This window comes from Pelobates fuscus, chromosome 10, assembly GCF_036172605.1.
Source record: "Pelobates fuscus isolate aPelFus1 chromosome 10, aPelFus1.pri, whole genome shotgun sequence".
Taxonomy (NCBI): Eukaryota; Metazoa; Chordata; class Amphibia; order Anura; family Pelobatidae; genus Pelobates; species Pelobates fuscus.
Window position 1 is genome coordinate 107,035,700 of NC_086326.1, and position 18,193 is coordinate 107,053,892.

General features: G+C 47.8%; 1 protein-coding gene across 1 annotated transcript in view; it reads left to right on the top strand.

The window, feature by feature from the left end:
* Positions 1-205: 205 nt before the first annotated feature.
* The window catches only part of CLP1 (cleavage factor polyribonucleotide kinase subunit 1), a 386,408-nt gene continuing 368,420 nt past the window's right edge, over positions 206-18,193 (top strand). Inside the window, exon 1 of the mRNA XM_063434786.1 lies at positions 206-209. The gene's annotated coding sequence lies outside the window, so the exon portion shown is untranslated. The remainder of the gene's footprint in view (positions 210-18,193) is intronic.

The window sequence follows — 18,193 nt, forward strand, 5'->3', positions numbered from 1 at the left end:
TATGTATGGGCGTCCACCTCCTGTACTTGGTAACTTAAGGGGGGATTTGAGTCAGTTGGGAGAAGGAATTACCCGGCAGCAGGTTGTAGAGTTGGGTAAAACTATGGAGGAGGTACAGAAATGGGTACAAGATAGTTTACCTGTGAATATTTATCCACCTGTCCATTGTTATCATCCAGGAGATCAAGTTTGGATAAAGGAGTGGAACAGTGTACCGTTGGGGCCAAAATGGAGGGGTCCTTATGTTGTTCTTTTGTCTACCCCTACAGCTATAAAGGTGGCTGAAGTGACTCCGTGGATTCATCACTCCAGGGTTAAACCAGCAGCAGTAGATTCTTGGCAAGCTACACCAGATCCAGAGAATCCCTGCAAGATCCGGTTAAAGCGTGTAACTCAGTCGGAGTGACGAGGAGATATTGGGACTTCAAGAGTAAACAAAGAGATCAGCAAGTAGGTGTTTTGACGGCCATAATAAAGCCTGACCACCTACCCACGTTACATAGCCAGAGTGTCTTGAAGGGACCTCTGTGAAGGGAAGAGAGGACTTGAAGGACTCCATTCCTTGCAGCCCTTACATCCTGGAAGCTGAGGTGCCATCGCACGGTCGAAGAATGAGGACAAAGATGTCAGGAGTGATGTGTTTTATAATGTATATATGTGTGTTTTTAATTATTCAGGAAGGTAGAGGTACCGACACACCTGGCTGTGAGGTTTGCATTAAGACTACAAAAACAGGTAATCATATTTCCCAGACCCTTATTTGGCATTCACAATATGAGTGTAAAGGATATGTATCTAAGTGTAGATACTTAGGTATAGATTATAGTGTATGCCATTTAGGAGTAGGAGAACCTAACTGTTTTAGTCCAGAGTATCAACCCCGTACAATTTGGTTGACCCTCCGGAATGGAGACTCACAGGGGACCCCAATAAATAAGACAATACTAGAAACCGTACATTCTTCGGGTGTTCTGCTATTTGATGCATGTAAGGCGATATCAAGTGGTAGAAAACCGTGGAATGTATGTGGGGATCTTAAATGGGAAAGAACGTATGGGTCTAATGATAAGTATATTTGCCCCAGTAGTAAGAACAAGTATATAGATCCAAAATGCCCAAATAAGAATTATAATTATTGTCCATATTGGTCTTGTGTAGGGTGGGCAACTTGGGGACAGACAGTAGATAAGGATATGATTGTTACTAAGTTGCCTACCAAACCATATTGTAAGTCTATGGAGTGTAACCCAGTCCATATACTTATTAATAATCCTGAACAGTTTATAGATAGGTTCGGAAACTTATTTGGGTTCCAGATATATGGGACAGGTTTGGATCCTGGGACAATATTATTTATAGGGATAGAGACCGATACTGTGGCAGCCCAGACTCATCAGGTTTTCCATTCTTTCTACGAGGAGATGAGTGTAGAGAATAAGATCCCCCATAATGCTAAGAACTTGTTTATTGATCTAGCCGAGAGTATTGCTGGTAGTCTTAATGTAACCAACTGCTATGTGTGTGGAGGTACTAATATGGGAGACCAATGGCCCTGGGAAGCAAAGGAGGTAATGTATTCCGGTTCTGAGACAATTGAACAGATAACATCTTCTCAAGCTGATTATCAAATGAGTGTTAGAGGTAAATCTGAGTGGCGATTAAAGACCTCCATTATAGGTTATGTTTGCATAGCAAGGAAAGGAATAATGTTTAATACATCTGTAGGAGAATTGACTTGTCTAGGGCAAAAAGCTTATGATGATGATACAAAGAATACAACTTGGTGGTCAGCTTCAAATGTCTCAGAACCACCTAACCCGTTTGCAAGTTATACCAATTTAAAGGATGTGTGGTTTGACCTATCTGCTACATCTAGTTGGAAAGCCCCAGCAAATTTGCACTGGATCTGTGGTAAGAAAGCCTATTCGGAGTTACCACAGGACTGGGAAGGGGCATGTGTGTTAGGTATGCTCAAACCATCCTTCTTCTTGTTGCCTATTGAAACAGGAGAGACTTTGGGAGTTAAGGTATATGATGTGAATCATAGAAAGAAAAGGGGACCCCTAGAGATAGGTACCTGGGAAGATAATGAGTGGCCTCCCCAGCGTATTATAGATTATTATGGGCCAGCTACGTGGGCAGAGGATGGTACTTTTGGATATAGAACCCCAGTATATATGCTCAACCGTATTATAAGGTTACAGGCAGTGGTTGAGATAATTACCAATGAAACATCGCAAGCACTCAATCTCCTAGCGAAACATAATACTAGGATGAGGACAGCCGTTTACCAAAATAGATTAGCCTTGGATTACCTATTGGCAGTAGAGGGAGGTGTATGTGGGAAGTTTAACCTAAGCAATTGTTGTCTTCAAATAGATGATGAAGGGCAAGCAATAGCTGAGCTTACTAGCCATATGGTTAAACTAGCGCATGCGCCTACCCAGGTATGGAAAGGGTATAATCCAAGTAGTTGGTTTGGTAATTGGTATGAGCAGTTTGGAGGACTTAAGGCATTGGTAGGTGGAGTCATGCTAATTTTGATGCTGTGCCTTCTCCTACCATGTCTGATTCCTTTGGTAGTTAGGTCTGTGCAGAGCATTATAGAGAATATAGCAGATAGAAAGGCTGCTGCACAGATAATGGCTATATATAGGTATGAGGCTCTAAATCAGGGAGAATTAGTACAGGAAGAGGAATGTTGAGGGATTCGTATCTTTAGGGAGTCGCAAGGTCTGTTCTGATTCATGGCAACTTGAGGTGTAAGCAAGCGATGATTAGGTGATGCATCTGGAATTATTATATATATCAGAAGCATCAAAGGGGGGAATGTGGTGGAATCTCAGTAAAAATTAATTTACTAGGACAAGATTGCCACGTGGTATGTGCACTTGCATATGTTGATGTATCGGTTGGTTGCACGTGGCAACGATACAATCAGTAGTGTAAAGAGCATGTGTAGGAATACAGGATATACGAGTATTTCCCCTCCTCCATTGTGCTGGGCAAGCCATGTGGTCAAACAGGAATTTAGTCTCTATTTGGTTGATTGGATAAGAGTATGTGTAGGTTGAACTGATTATGGGAGGAGCTACATGCCTATATAAGGGACCTACACTGTATGATCAGGGCTCAGACTTTGCTGTTTTTTGGTGACATTAGTCCCTCTGAGTACCGGTCGGTGAATCGAATAAAGAATCTCTTCCTTCCTGAAGAAACCTGTGTCCATCTCTCTGTGCTTGGCTTCCATCAGTTTCTCCGGTATCAGTATGAGCAGTGTTTAGGAGATACGGTCACAGTGTAAGCAGTGTATAGGCGATACGGTCAGAGTATAAGCAGTGTATAGGAGATACGGTCACAGTATGAGCAGTGTTTAGGCGATAGGGTCACAGTGTAAACAGTGTATAGGAGATACGGTCACAGTGTAAGCAGTGTTTAGGCGATAGGGTCACAGTGTAAACAGTGTTTATGGGATACGGTCACAGTGTAAGCAGTGTTTATGGGATACGGTCACAGTATGAGCAGTGTTTAGGAGATACAGTCACAGTATAAGCAGTGTACAGGAGATACGGTCACAGTGTAAGCAGTGTATAGGAGATACGGTCACAGTATGAGCAGTGTTTAGGGGATACGGTCACAGTGTAAGCAGTGTATAGGAGATACGGTCACAGTGTAAGCAGTGTATAGGAGATACGGTCACAGTATAAGCAGTCTATAGCAGATACGGTCACAGTGTAAGCCGTGTTTAGGAGATACGGTCACAGTATGAGCAGTGTTTAGGAGATACGGTCACAGTGTAAGCAGTGTATAGGAGATACGGTCACAGTGTAAGCAGTGTATAGGCGATACGGTCAGAGTATAAGCAGCAGGCCCGGACTGGCCATCGGGCACACCAGGCAAATGCCCGGTGGGCCGCGGTAGCCATGGGCCGTGGCCGGCAGGGGAAGGTCCCAGGATCTCCCCTGCCGGTCTATGCAGGGCCGGCACTATCCGAGCGCCGGCCCCGCTGTTTTCAATGAAGCGCCGGTGAGGGATCTCCCTCACCGGCCCCCCCTTGGAGAGACCTGCGGCTGGGGAGGGAGAGGACCCGGCGGAGCTCTATCTTGCAGCTCCGCCGGGTTCCTCTCGCGAGATCCGGCACGTTGCCATGGCAACGACCGGATCTCGCGAGAATGAACTCTAGCCTGCAGGCTAGAGTTCACTCACCCACTGGACCACCAGGGAAGATACCAGCGTGCCGGGCTCTCACTCACCAGCGTGCCGGTCCCCCCCACCTCCCAGGCTAAAGGTAAGAAGGGGAGGGGGGGGGGACATAAAGCCTACTTTTTTATTTTATTTCACACTCAATCCCTTCTAACATGCACACACAGCACTCACACCCAGCACTCTCACTCCCATCACACCCAGCACTCTCACTCCCATCACACCCAGCACTCTCACTCCCATCACACCCATCACACACAGCACTCTCACACCCATCACAGCACTTTCACACACAGCACTCTCACACCCATCACAGCACTTTCACACACAGCACTCTCACACCCATCACAGCACTTTCACACACAGCACTCTCAAACCCATCACAGCACTTTCACACACAGCACTCTCACACCCATCACAGCACTTTCACACACAGCACTCTCACACCCATCACACACAGCACTCTCACACTCAGCACTCTCACACACATCACACTCAGCACTATCACACTCAGCACTATCACACACAGCACTCTCACACATCACAATCAGCACTATCACAAAACACATCATACACAGCACTCTCACTCACATCATCCACAGAACTCTCACACTCAGCACTCTCACACACAGCACTCTCACACACATCATACATCACACTCAGCACTATCACAAAACACATCACACACAGCACTCTCACACACAGCACTCTCACACACAGCACTCTCACACACAGCACTCTCACACACGGCACTCTCACACTCGGCACTCTCACACTCGGCACTCTCACACTCGGCACTCTCACACTCGGCACTCTCACACACAGCACCCTCACACACACATCATCCACAGCACTATTACACGCAGCACTCTCACACACATCACACTCAGGACTCACACACATCACACTCAGCATTATCACAAAACATATCATACACAGCACTCTCACACACATCATACACAGCACCCTCATACACAGCACCCTCACACTGCACCCTCACACACAGCATCCATCATACACACATACTGCACCCCTCACATACACACAGAACCTCCCCAACACACTGCACCACACACATACACAATACTTCCAAACACATATATATATACACACGCACATACACACACTACATTCCTGACATACACACTCTGGATCCCCTACCAGGGGTAGGCAACCTTCGGCTCTACAGATGTTGTGGACTACATCTCCCTTGATGCTTTGCCAGCAATATGGCTGTAAAAGCATTATGGGAGATGTAGTCCAAAACATCTGTAGAGCCGAAGGTTGCCTACCCCTGCCCTATACACACACTAGATTCATTGTTAGCAAACACATACTACACCCCTAAACACACACTCTCTACAAACACTACATCACATATACACACACACACACACTATAGCCTGTATGCACACACTTGCTACATCCCCTATACACACATTCTCTACAGCCCCTAGCCACATATGCATTACATTACACCACAAACACAACATGACTAAAACCGACCTTATTACACAATACCACACCACAATCAGCTCACTCTATACACACACACACACACAATCCCACAAAGAGCTCCAAACACAGCACAATACTCTTTCTTGGCATTTTTGTCTCCTGGTATCCATTTATAGAGACGCCAGAGACAAGTTGTGGCAAACCTAGCCACTTCTGAACTATATTCATTGCAGGTTGTCCGTAGGCTGAATGTATAACGTGTCCCGTTGACTGTATGTGTATTGTATTGTGACCGTTCGCATGCTGGCAGCCGTATGCCGCCAGCATACAAAGCATTCGTACGACGAAACACGGCTATCCTGGCCGCTCGCCGTACGAATGTGGACTCCCCAGGTAGACCACACATTCACAGGTCGTGTGGCACCAATTAACCGGTTGCAACATTGTTGCAATCGGTAATTAAGGGCTCTCCTAGGTGGCCGTCGATCCACTACCAACCATGCGGCGGTCGGCCATCTTGGATCCTTTGTCTCTGCAGCGGTGTTCGGTCGTCGAGAGCCTGGAACTGGAAACGGCTACTCAGTGATCCGAACACCGCTGGACTTCCAGAGCGTTCGGGAGTACCGCGTTCGGTACATTATGTGTCCCGTACTTATTCGGTACTTTTAAACTCACCTTGATGTTTAAATGTATTATGTGCGGCGTTCGGTCAATTCAGCTGGGATCGGAGCGGTATTCTCACAAAGTGTGCGCCCCGACCCCAGCTATCTACCGAACGTTCGGTTATTCTAAAGTACCGAATATTACGGGAATTATGTATTTTAATGTCAATTGTCGGTTTTGCTGCACGAGGGGATAATCCACTTAATCGTCCATTTTAGTGGGAGTATCCTTCTCGTGCAGCGATGCCTGTTGGGAAAGTCACAATGCATGTTGGGAGAAATCCCCTGGAATATCTGTATGGAAACCCCTTGCATGGGGAACTGCATAAATACGCTGCCTGTGAATAAACCGAGTTAGTTGACTCCCAAACTGTGTTTCGTCCGGTTATTGGGAGGATTGGGGATATTGCCTTGCTTTCTACTCTGACTGTGGATTTCCTGAAGATACCAACGGATATCGTGTACTAATATACTGCATTCCGTTACAATTGGTGGCAAGCGACGGGATCCGAACCTTACAGCCGAAAAGCAGCGTTCGTGTAAACTGGAACTACCGAACAAGGAAAGCAAGGGCAATTCGTATGGAGATTGACTATACCATACTGAAACGACAGACTTTAAAAGAACTATTGGAAGCCAGGGGTAAGATAGCCAGCAACAAATCTAAGGCTGTGCTGATCGCAGAACTGATGGAGGGAGACCAAGCCCGCAGCGCTACACCCCCACCAGCCATGGAAGAGACCCCATTCCAAAAAGAGCTACGAACCAGGTTGGCGTTCCTACCACAACCATTACCGCTGGAAATAATGACCGTGATGATATCGGATGTACAGGATTATCTGATGGCAACCAGCACACCAGCAACACCGCCTAGGGCAGAGTCTGTTACTGCCTCCACCTACGGACAGGTAAAGCCCAAAGTCCCACATCACGCATTTAAAGCGTTTTGTGAAGAAAAGGACGAAATTGATGGGTATTTGCAGGACTTTGAGCGGCTGTGCGACTTGCACGATTTGGAACCCGCCACATGGGTGCCGCTGCTGGCAGGCAAATTATCCGGTAGGGCAGCTGAAGCCTACCGTGCTGTACCCCGAGAGGACAGCAAAGATTACCCTAAGGTAAAGAGGGCGATCTTAGAGAGGTATGCTATTACCCCAGAGGCGTACCGGCGGAAATTCCGGGGCTTGCGCAAGCCTGAGAAAGATTCACATGCAGAATGGGCGCACAAGCTGGACCAAGCATCACTAGGCTGGATACAGGCCAGCAACGCTACAAACATGGAGGAGTTGAGGCAGTTAATGCTGCTGGAACAGTTTTTTAATGGTTTGTCCCCGGAAGCACAAGAATGGGTGAGGGACCGTAAACCACTCACCCTACCCGAAGCCGCTAAATTGGCGGATCAGCATTTTGATGCCAGGAGGCATCACGGTGCCCAAAATAAGACTCTCCCTCGGATTACAGGGACACCCAATACTTTTATCCCTACCAGCCCCACCGTACCCCTGCACCGGCCAGCACTGAATACTCCACCACCCCCCTCCCGATACAACGGTCGGGCGAACATTCAGTGTCACACATGCAAACAGTGGGGGCACATTTCTCGAGAGTGCACCCAAAACAGGAGCAGGCAAGCTTGGAATCAAGTGCGACAAAATTTGGCACCCAGGGCTGCTGCGCACCATTACCAGGTAGCCCCCGCCACCCAAGAATTGCTGAGTGCTCAAATTGAGGAGCCTCTAGGGGTGCTGCATGAGGTAATGTCGGTCAGGGCCACCGACAACCGACAACATCACCGGCAGCTAGTAACCCTGGAGGGGAAGGAGGTACAAGGGCTCCGGGATTCAGGAGCCACTCTAACTTTGGTTGCGCCACATTTGGTACCAGGCACAACCCACACTGGCGGCTCAGTGGCAGTACGGGTGGCAGGGGGAGCAGTATACCGGCTACCTACTGCCAAGGTTCATTTGGATTGGGGTGTGGGAGAGGGAACTGTGGAAGTGGGGCTGATGCAGAATTTACCTGCAGATGTTGTGCTGGGGAATGACTTGGGCCAAATGACTTCCGCTTTTATTCCCCAGGCTCCGTACCAGGAGGCACACCCCGTAACCACTCGACAACAGGCTCGCACCACGGCTACACCGATACACTCTGAGGCTCAGGTAAGAGACCCTGTTCCCCAACTGACCCCCATGTCCTGGGATACCCCGACGACTTTTGCGACCGAAGTCCAGACCGATCCCACCCTCCAAGTATATAGGGACAGGGCACAAACAGACCAAGCAGGGCTAGAGGGGGAGCGGTTCATCTGGGAGAAAGAGTTGCTATACCGTGTCACGGCAAAAGATGTGGGGGGGTCTGTCACCTTAACTAATAAACAGCTAGTGGTACCCCAGAAATATAGACAGGAGCTGCTGAGAATTGCGCATGACATTCCCTTGTCAGGACACCTAGGGATGACCCGTACCCGATACCGTTTGACCCATGCCTTCTTCTGGCCCGGGATCTCTCAGGATGTGCGCCAGTATTGCACCTCCTGCGACGTCTGCCAGCGTGTAGGTAAAAGAGGGGATCGCCACAAGGCCAGGCTATGTCCCCTACCCATCATTGCGGAACCCTTCAGCCGAGTAGCGGTGGATATCGTAGGGCCCTTGCCAAAACCCAGTCCCTCTGGCAAAAGATATATCCTAACTATAGTGGACTACGCCACCAGGTACCCCGAAGCTGTAGCTCTCTCTAATATCCACGCTGAGACCGTAGCGGAAGCCTTAATGAAGGTATTTTCCCGGGTAGGGTTTCCCCAAGAGATCATCTCAGACCGAGGTACCCAATTTACGGCCGAAGTTACCCAACATCTGTGGAAGGTGTGTGGCATTAAGCCAATAGTTAATTCCGCCTACCACCCCCAGTCCAATGGGCTATGTGAGCGGTTCAACGGGACGCTGAAGCAGATGCTTCGGACGTTCGGGGAGACCCACAAAGACTGGGAGAGGTTCCTGCCTCACCTACTCTTTGCTTATAGAGAGGTTCCCCAGGAGTCAACAGGATTCTCCCCGTTTGAGCTACTATTTGGGAGGAGGGTGCGAGGACCCTTGAATTTGATTAGGGAACACTGGGAGGGAGAGAGTCCCACTAACGAAACCCCTATCATATCATACGTCCTGGAGTTCAGGGACCGTCTGGAGGCGCTAACCCAGGCTGTACACACCAACCTCCAGGCGACCCAGCAACGCCAGCGGCGCTGGTACGATAGAGGAGCCAGGGACCGCAGCTTTCAGGTGGGACAGAAGGTCTTGATCTTAAAGCCCGTCCGCACCGATAAGCTGCAGGCCATCTGGCAAGGCCCATACCAGGTAGTGGAGCAGCGATGCGACACTACCTATGTGATCGGCCCCTGCTCAGGGGTAGGGAAGAGACGCATGCTCCACGTGAACATGCTCAAACCCTACCATGAGAGGATCGAGGATGTGACGGCAATCTGTGCCTCCTCCTTAGAGGATCAGGAGAACCTACCCTTACCTGACCTACTAGAACCCGAGGAACAGATAGAGCCTTCCCGGGGAGTCCAGCTGGGGGAGCGGCTAAGCCCCCAGGAGCGTGCCCAGGTACAGGCGCTGATTGTAGCCAAAGGGACTACCTTCTCCAATTTACCTGGGTACACTCCTTTAGCCACTCACCGAGTAGAGACCCCGGGACAGCTACCTATGCGCCAAGCTCCATATAGGGTTCCGGAATCAGTCCGTACCCATATGAAAGCCGAACTAGACGAAATGCTGCAGCTAGGGGTTATCGAACCCTCCGATAGCCCCTGGGCATCGCCGGTAGTCCTGGTACCTAAAAAGGATGGCACCACCCGATTCTGTGTCGACTACCGGAGGCTAAATGACAAAACGGTGTCTGATGCCTACCCGATGCCCCGGATAGACGAGCTGTTAGATAAGATGGCACGGGGCCAGTACCTCACTACCATTGATTTGTGTAAGGGGTACTGGCAGATTCCTCTAGCCGATGACGCCATCCCCAAGTCGGCGTTTGTCACCCCGTTTGGCCTGTACCAATTCAAGGTCATGCCTTTCGGGATGAAAAACGCTCCGGCTACCTTTCAGCGGATGGTAGATCGGCTACTGGACGGTTTTCAGGAGTATGCCTGTGCTTATCTAGATGATATAGCCATCTTCAGCCAGACCTGGGAAGACCACCTACACCACATAGGGGCGATCCTAGATCGCATTGGGGAGGCTGGGTTAACCCTAAAACCTAGCAAGTGCCACATAGGTATGGCCGAGGTACAGTATCTGGGCCACCGTGTAGGATGTGGGCAGCAGAGGCCTGAGCCAGCCAAGATTGAGGCCGTAGCAAAGTGGCCTACCCCCAGGACTAAGACCCAGGTGCTGGCGTTCTTAGGGACGGCAGGCTATTACAGGAAGTTCGTCCCCGACTATAGCACCCTGGCCAAACCCCTAACGGACCTGACCAAAAAGAACCTTCCCCGACTGGTTGTCTGGGCCCCAGAGTGTGAGCAGGCATTCCAACAACTCAAAACAGCTCTCACCAATGCTCCTGTGTTAACTGCTCCTGATCCAACTAAAAGATTTCTTGTTCACACAGACGCTTCCATGTTTGGATTGGGGGCAGTACTGAGCCAAGTGGGAGCCGATGGCGGAGAACACCCCGTAGCCTATCTAAGCCGCAAGCTACTACCCCGGGAAGTGAGCTACGCCGCCATCGAGAAAGAATGCCTGGCCGTGGTGTGGGCCCTTAAAAAGTTGCAGCCATATCTGTACGGACAACCTTTTTCCTTACTCACAGATCACAACCCGTTAGTGTGGCTAAACCGTGTGTCCGGAGACAATGCCCGGCTGCTGCGCTGGAGTTTGGCGCTGCAGCCCTTTGACTTTACTATCCATTACCGGCCAGGAAAACAAAACGGTAACGCTGACGGGTTATCCAGACAGACTGAACTCGAGAAGTGATCTGTGAGTACTCTCCCGGACATCCCCAAGCCGATCCGTTGGGATCAGACTGTGTATGCCGGCTTGGTTCTGGGGGAGCATTGTGGCAAACCTAGCCACTTCTGAACTATATTCATTGCAGGTTGTCCGTAGGCTGAATGTATAACGTGTCCCGTTGACTGTATGTGTATTGTATTGTGACCGTTCGCATGCTGGCAGCCGTATGCCGCCAGCATACAAAGCATTCGTACGACGAAACACGGCTATCCTGGCCGTTCGCCGTACGAATGTGGACTCCCCAGGTAGACCACACATTCACAGGTCGTGTGGCACCAATTAACCGGTTGCAACATTGTTGCAATCGGTAATTAAGGGCTCTCCTAGGTGGCCGTCGATCCACTACCAACCATGCGGCGGTCGGCCATCTTGGATCCTTTGTCTCTGCAGCGGTGTTCGGTCGTCGAGAGCCTGGAACTGGAAACGGCTACTCAGTGATCCGAACACCGCTGGACTTCCAGAGCGTTCGGGAGTACCGCGTTCGGTACATTATGTGTCCCGTACTTATTCGGTACTTTTAAACTCACCTTGATGTTTAAATGTATTATGTGCGGCGTTCGGTCAATTCAGCTGGGATCGGAGCGGTATTCTCACAAAGTGTGCGCCCCGACCCCAGCTATCTTCCGAACGTTCGGTTATTCTAAAGTACCGAATATTACGGGAATTATGTATTTTAATGTCAATTGTCGGTTTTGCTGCACGAGGGGATAATCCACTTAATCGTCCATTTTAGTGGGAGTATCCTTCTCGTGCAGCGATGCCTGTTGGGAAAGTCACAATGCATGTTGGGAGAAATCCCCTGGAATATCTGTATGGAAACCCCTTGCATGGGGAACTGCATAAATACGCTGCCTGTGAATAAACCGAGTTAGTTGACTCCCAAACTGTGTTTCGTCCGGTTATTGGGAGGATTGGGGATATTGCCTTGCTTTCTACTCTGACTGTGGATTTCCTGAAGATACCAACGGATATCGTGTACTAATATACTGCATTCCGTTACACAAGTTGCAAGGAAACACAGTGCAAGCATGTTATTAAACTTGCTTGCACTGTGCAGAACAAATACAGGGCTTTTTTCTCATGCTAGAGCTCTTTAGCAGAGCTCTGCGCATGGTCTGCCCTGGCCTGCACTTTGAGAAGGGGGCGTGTTTGTCGTTAGTGACGACAAAACACACCCTCTCTGCCCCGCCCCTTCTTAGTGGGCCGCTGTGATAAAAAAATGCCCGGGCCGAATTTTTATCCCAGTCCGGCCCTGATAAGCAGTGTATAGGAGATACGGTCACAGTGTAAACAGTGTATAGGAGATACGGTCACAGTGTAAGCAGTGTATAGGCGATACGGTCAGAGTATAAGCAGTGTATAGGAGATACGGTCACAGTGTAAGCAGTGTTTAGGCGATACGGTCAGAGTATAAGCAGTGTATAGGAGATACGGTCACAGTGTAAGCAGTGTATAGGCGATACGGTCACAGTATAAGCAGTCTATAGCAGATACAGTCACAGTATGAGCAGTGTATAGGAGATACGGTCACAGTGTAAGCAGTGTATAGGAGATACGGTCGCAGTGTAAGCAGTGTATAGGTGATACGGTCAGAGAATAAGCAGTGTATAGGAGATACGGTCACAGTATGAGCAGTGTTTAGGCGATAGGGTCACAGTGTAAACAGTGTTTATGGGATACGGTCACAGTGTGAGCAGTGTTTAGGAGATACAGTCACAGTATGAGCTGTGTTTAGGCGATAGGGTCACAGTGTAAGCAGTGTATAGGCGATACGGTCAGAGAATAAGCAGTGTATAGGAGATACGGTCACAGTATGAGCAGTGTATAGGAGATACGGTCACAGTGTAAGCAGTGTATAGGCGATACGGTCAGAGAATAAGCAGTGTATAGGCGATACGGTCAGAGAATAAGCAGTGTATAGGAGATACGGTCACAGTGTAAGCATGTGGTGGAATCTCGGTAAAAATACATTTAGTAGGCCGAGATTACCACGTGGCATGTGTACGTGCATATGCTGACGTATCGATCAGTTGGTTGCACGAGGCAAGATACGATCAGTAGTGTACGGAGCATGTGCAAGAATACAGGATGTAGTATTCCCCTCCTCCATTGTGCTGGACAGGCCATGCGGTCAAGCAGGAAGTTAATTCTTATTTGTATTGATTGGTCAAGAGAATGTGCGGGTGGAGCTTAATATGGGTGGAGTTATGTGCCTATATAAGGAGCCTGCACTATTGTCCGGGGCTCAGAACTCGCTGTATTTTGGTGACGTTAGTCCCTCTGAGTCCCGATCGGTGATCCAATAAAGAATCTCTTCCTTCCTGAAGAAACCTGTGTCCATCTCTCTGTGCTTCGCTTCCGTCAGTTTCTCCGGTATCATTTGGTGCATTGGCCGGGAAGCTCATCGTTCAACGGTAGCTGAGAGGCAGAGGCGTGAGACGGTCTATCTTTGCCCACGTTCTCTACGGCTGCACCCCTGAACTTCTGCGTGGACCTCCCTTCGTCTCGGCGCCACTGGTCTGTTGTCCAGGAGATCATCGGCCTCTACGTAAGAAGTGCTGGGGTGTCCCCGTCAATGAGTGTGAACTCAGGTTCAGGAACGAGGAGGTAAGACAACTGCTGTTTTAGACGGCAGACCCACTAGGGGTATACCGATTGTGCGGTAGGCCCATAAGGGGTTATTTGTGTATGGAATCTGCCCCCTCTGTCGGAGGGAAGGAGCGAAGGCGCACCGCTCAATCGAACGCTCTTTAGTCAGACCGTTTGATTTGGTTAGTCAGGCGGGGTCCTGTGTAAATAGCCCTAGCCGGACACCGGTGTCTTGTCTAGACTAGCGTTCTAGGGTGTATATTACGTTCGCTAGGTCGGAGGGACCGGGAGACTAAGCGGCGCCTGTGTAAATTCGGTTCGCTAGCTCTCAACCTATCTTGGCTAAGTGGGAAGGCGTGTAAATTTGGAACCCACTAGATTTTTGATAGTAATCGACTAAGAGGCGCCTGTGTAAATTCGGTCCTCTAGCTCGCTATATGTGGTGCTTGGGCAGTGTGGCTAACCAAAACGGGTGTACATAGTTTTAGGTAGTCCATTCAAGGTACTGGCCAATAGTTTAGTTGGGAATTGTAAATGTGTTAAAGATTGTTTAGTAAAGTGTATATCTTGTTAGATAGCGCGAGCTCAGCCGTCTAGCGAGAGTGTTAATAGTGTGTTGCTGTATCATAGTGCACGGTACCATAACCCTGTATATTTACTGACACTGTATATAAGTACTAATCATTGTCGTCTATTGCATGTTTAACACCATAACCACTAATAATTGTATTGTGACCTTAAATTGTGCTTTGACCTATGCTAACCGTACTGGAACCGCTATTTGTAAAAGACGATGTTACTGGGGTGTGTTATAGACGGGTAATTCGTATATAGAGAATTATAGCGTGGGTGACTGTATAGTTTCGCCAAAGGGCATAATATTGATTATCTAGTGACTGGTGTAACAGCTGTGTGTGTACGGGAATTCCCTGAGTGTTTATTGTGTTATTGTGTACGTTTCACTTGGTAACCGTACCACGTGGTGCTGTTGCCAGAGGAAACGGGTGTGACTGTTGAATAGTACGCGTGCATAGTATTCGTTGTCAACGACGTTCCATTGATAAGTATGGGCGCGTCGCAGTCAACGATTCCGGATCCCTTAGGTTGTATGGTGAAGAATTTTAAAAAGGGATTCTGTCAGACCTTCCGGCATTCGCTAACCGTGGACTTCCGGGTTCTCGGAGCGCGGCCACTCCCCCTCCTATGACGTGGTCGTTCCCAGGGTTCATAGAGAGACCGCGTCAACACCACAGTGCTGGATCAACTCGAAAGCTCCCGCGAACTTCAAACTGAATATTTACTACTTCTACTGTGTATCGGACCCGGACTGTTTAATCGTTTACCCTCCTTCTCCTCTCCTACGACCTCGGACTGTTTTTGGATATTCTCTTGCCTGCTGCAACCTCGATTCTCTGTGGAATCTCTATCACCAATTTGGATTATCGCTCCTTCATAAGTTAAGTAAACCAGATTGGCTCAAGCTTAATATATAACCATCCTAATTCTAAGTGGTTCGCTATCTGCTCCACCTAACTCCTAACCTTGTTTTCAACACCTACTAATTAATCATCTGCATCCTAATTTGGAACTTCTCGCTGGTTGTGTTAAATTTGCCTTATCTTAAAACAACTTCAACTCCGCTGCTGTTTATAACCTGCCAGGAATTAAAGAGACAGTTCAAATTGATTATCTTTTTTATTTAAAAGCAATAAACATTATCAAGCTCAGAAATCTGCAGTTGTTTCCATCTTATCAACAATTGAGCATTACAGATTGATCCAGCCTAATTAATGGATACAGCAGATCTCACTTCTGAAATCACCAGATTAAACCAAAGAGTGGATACTCTTACTCAAGGCATGCAAGATCTACAGATCACCAATGAAAGAATCCTTACTTATGTAAGGGACTTGCAAACACATACTCCTCACACAGTTACACACTCGGCTAGTGACCCTGCTGTCTCCAACCCCGAAAAATTCTCTGGAGACAGGTCCCAATACCGAGAGTTTATCAATTCTTGCAAGTTGTTGATTGCATTAAAACCCCGATCATATCCCACTGAAAGATCTAAAGTTTGTTCTGTTATTTCATTTTTGAGAGGTGAACCCATGGCCTGGGCTCATTCCTTTCTTGAGAATGATGATCCCATATTGGATTCTCTGGATGAATTCTTTGAAGCCATGTCTCTTCTTTACGAAGACCCAAACAAACAAGCGACTGCAGATTTAACCATTAGAACACTGCAGCAAAGAAACCGGCCTGTCGAAGATTACATTGCTGAATTCAAACGATGGGCACCAGAAACTCAGTGGAATGACATAACGCTACGTAACCAGTTCCGTATTGGGTTATCTGAAGCTGTCAAGGATGAGCTCTCCAGAACTGAACTACCTACTACACTAAATACACTTATCCAACTGTCAATCAGTATCGACAGAAGACTTAGGGAAAGAAAAGCTGAGAAATCACTCACTAGCTCTCTATGGAAAAAACCCTTCACCTCTTCAAAGGCACCGGAGAAACCTATAACTCCCGCTGAACCTATGGAAATAGGGGTTGTGAGAAGTCCTCTTACTCCAGAAGAGAGAACCAGAAGAAGACAAATGAACCTCTGCATGTACTGTGCTTCGCAAGAACATGTGGTCCCAGACTGTCCCCTATTGAAACGTCCAAGAGGCGGTAAGCATGGTTCTACCACGACTGTAATGAGTGTACTTCCTTCTAAACCAACCTCTCATTTCTCCTCTGTTTCTCTCATATTACAGTGGGACAAAGAAAGAATTACGACTAAGGCCATTATTGATTCCGGTGCTAATGGGGTGTTCCTGGACTCATCCTTTGTTACAAAAAATAAAATTCCTTGTGTTCAAAAACGTAATTCCGTCTCTGTCAGAGTTATTGATGGCTCCTTAATCTCCTCGGGGCCCATTCGCCTTGAAACTGTCCCTTTAAGGACTACTACTAATTATGTCCATTCTGAATTTCTTGTTTTTGATGTCATAAATTCTCCTCTTTATCCAATAATATTAGGGATAGACTGGTTACGGACTCACAACCCACTTATTACATGGGCTCCTTTCTCTCTCACGTTTAACTCTGCATATTGCCAGGGAACATGTCTGCAACACATCCCCATTCTGCATGTTACTGGGGAATCCACTATACCTTCCAGCTATTCAGAGTTCGCTGATGTGTTCAGCAAAAAGGAAGCAGAGACACTTCCTCCTCATCGACCCTATGATTGTCCGATTGACCTTGTTCCTGGTGCTCCTATCCCTTTTGGACATATTTATCCTCTCTCTGAATCAGAGTTAAAAACCCTCAAGGAATACCTGGATGAAAACCTCCGTAAGGGGTTCATTAGACCTTCCTGTTCACCAGCCGCTTCCAGCATGTTTTTTGTAAGAAACAAGGACCAGACTATACGGCCAATCATCGATTACAGGTCTTTAAATAAAATAACTATCAAGAATCGTTACCCTCTTCCCCTGATCAATGAGTTGATTGAAAGATTAAGAACAGCTACCATCTACACTAAACTTGACCTTCGTGGGGCATATAACCTTGTTAGAATCAAGGCCAATGATGAATGGAAAACGGCGTTCAGGACCCGATATGGTCTTTACGAATATCTTGTCATGCCCTTCGGGCTATGTAACGCCCCTGCAACCTTTCAGCATTTCATTAACGATATCTTCCGAGATCTCCTAGACGTTTGTGTCATCATTTACTTAGATGATATTCTCATCTACTCCAACAACCTTGAAGAACACAGAAAACACGTGAGATGGGTATTATCCAGATTAAGAACACACAAATTATACGCAAAACCAGAAAAATGTATATTTGAAGTCAATGAAATCACTTTTTTGGGATATGTTATCTCCCCTCATTCAATAAGTATGGATACCTCCAAAATAGATTGCATTGTAAACTGGTCTACTCCTACTAATACTAAAGACTTACAACGTTTTCTGGGATTTGCCAACTTCTATAGGAAGTTCATTAAAAATTACTCCAAGGTTGCTCATCCCCTCAACCTGCTCAATAGCAGTAAACGGTCCTTTGCTTGGAACGATAAGGCTCAAGCAGCCTTTGATGAATTAAAACGGAGATTCACAAGTGCTCCCATTCTTCAACTACCTAATCCTGCTTTTCTCTACGTCATGGAAACGGATGCTTCTGACACAGCTATCGGGGCTGTCCTCTCTCAACACCAAACGCCTCAAGATCCTCTCCATCCAGTAGCTTTTTTTTCACGATCCTTGTCTC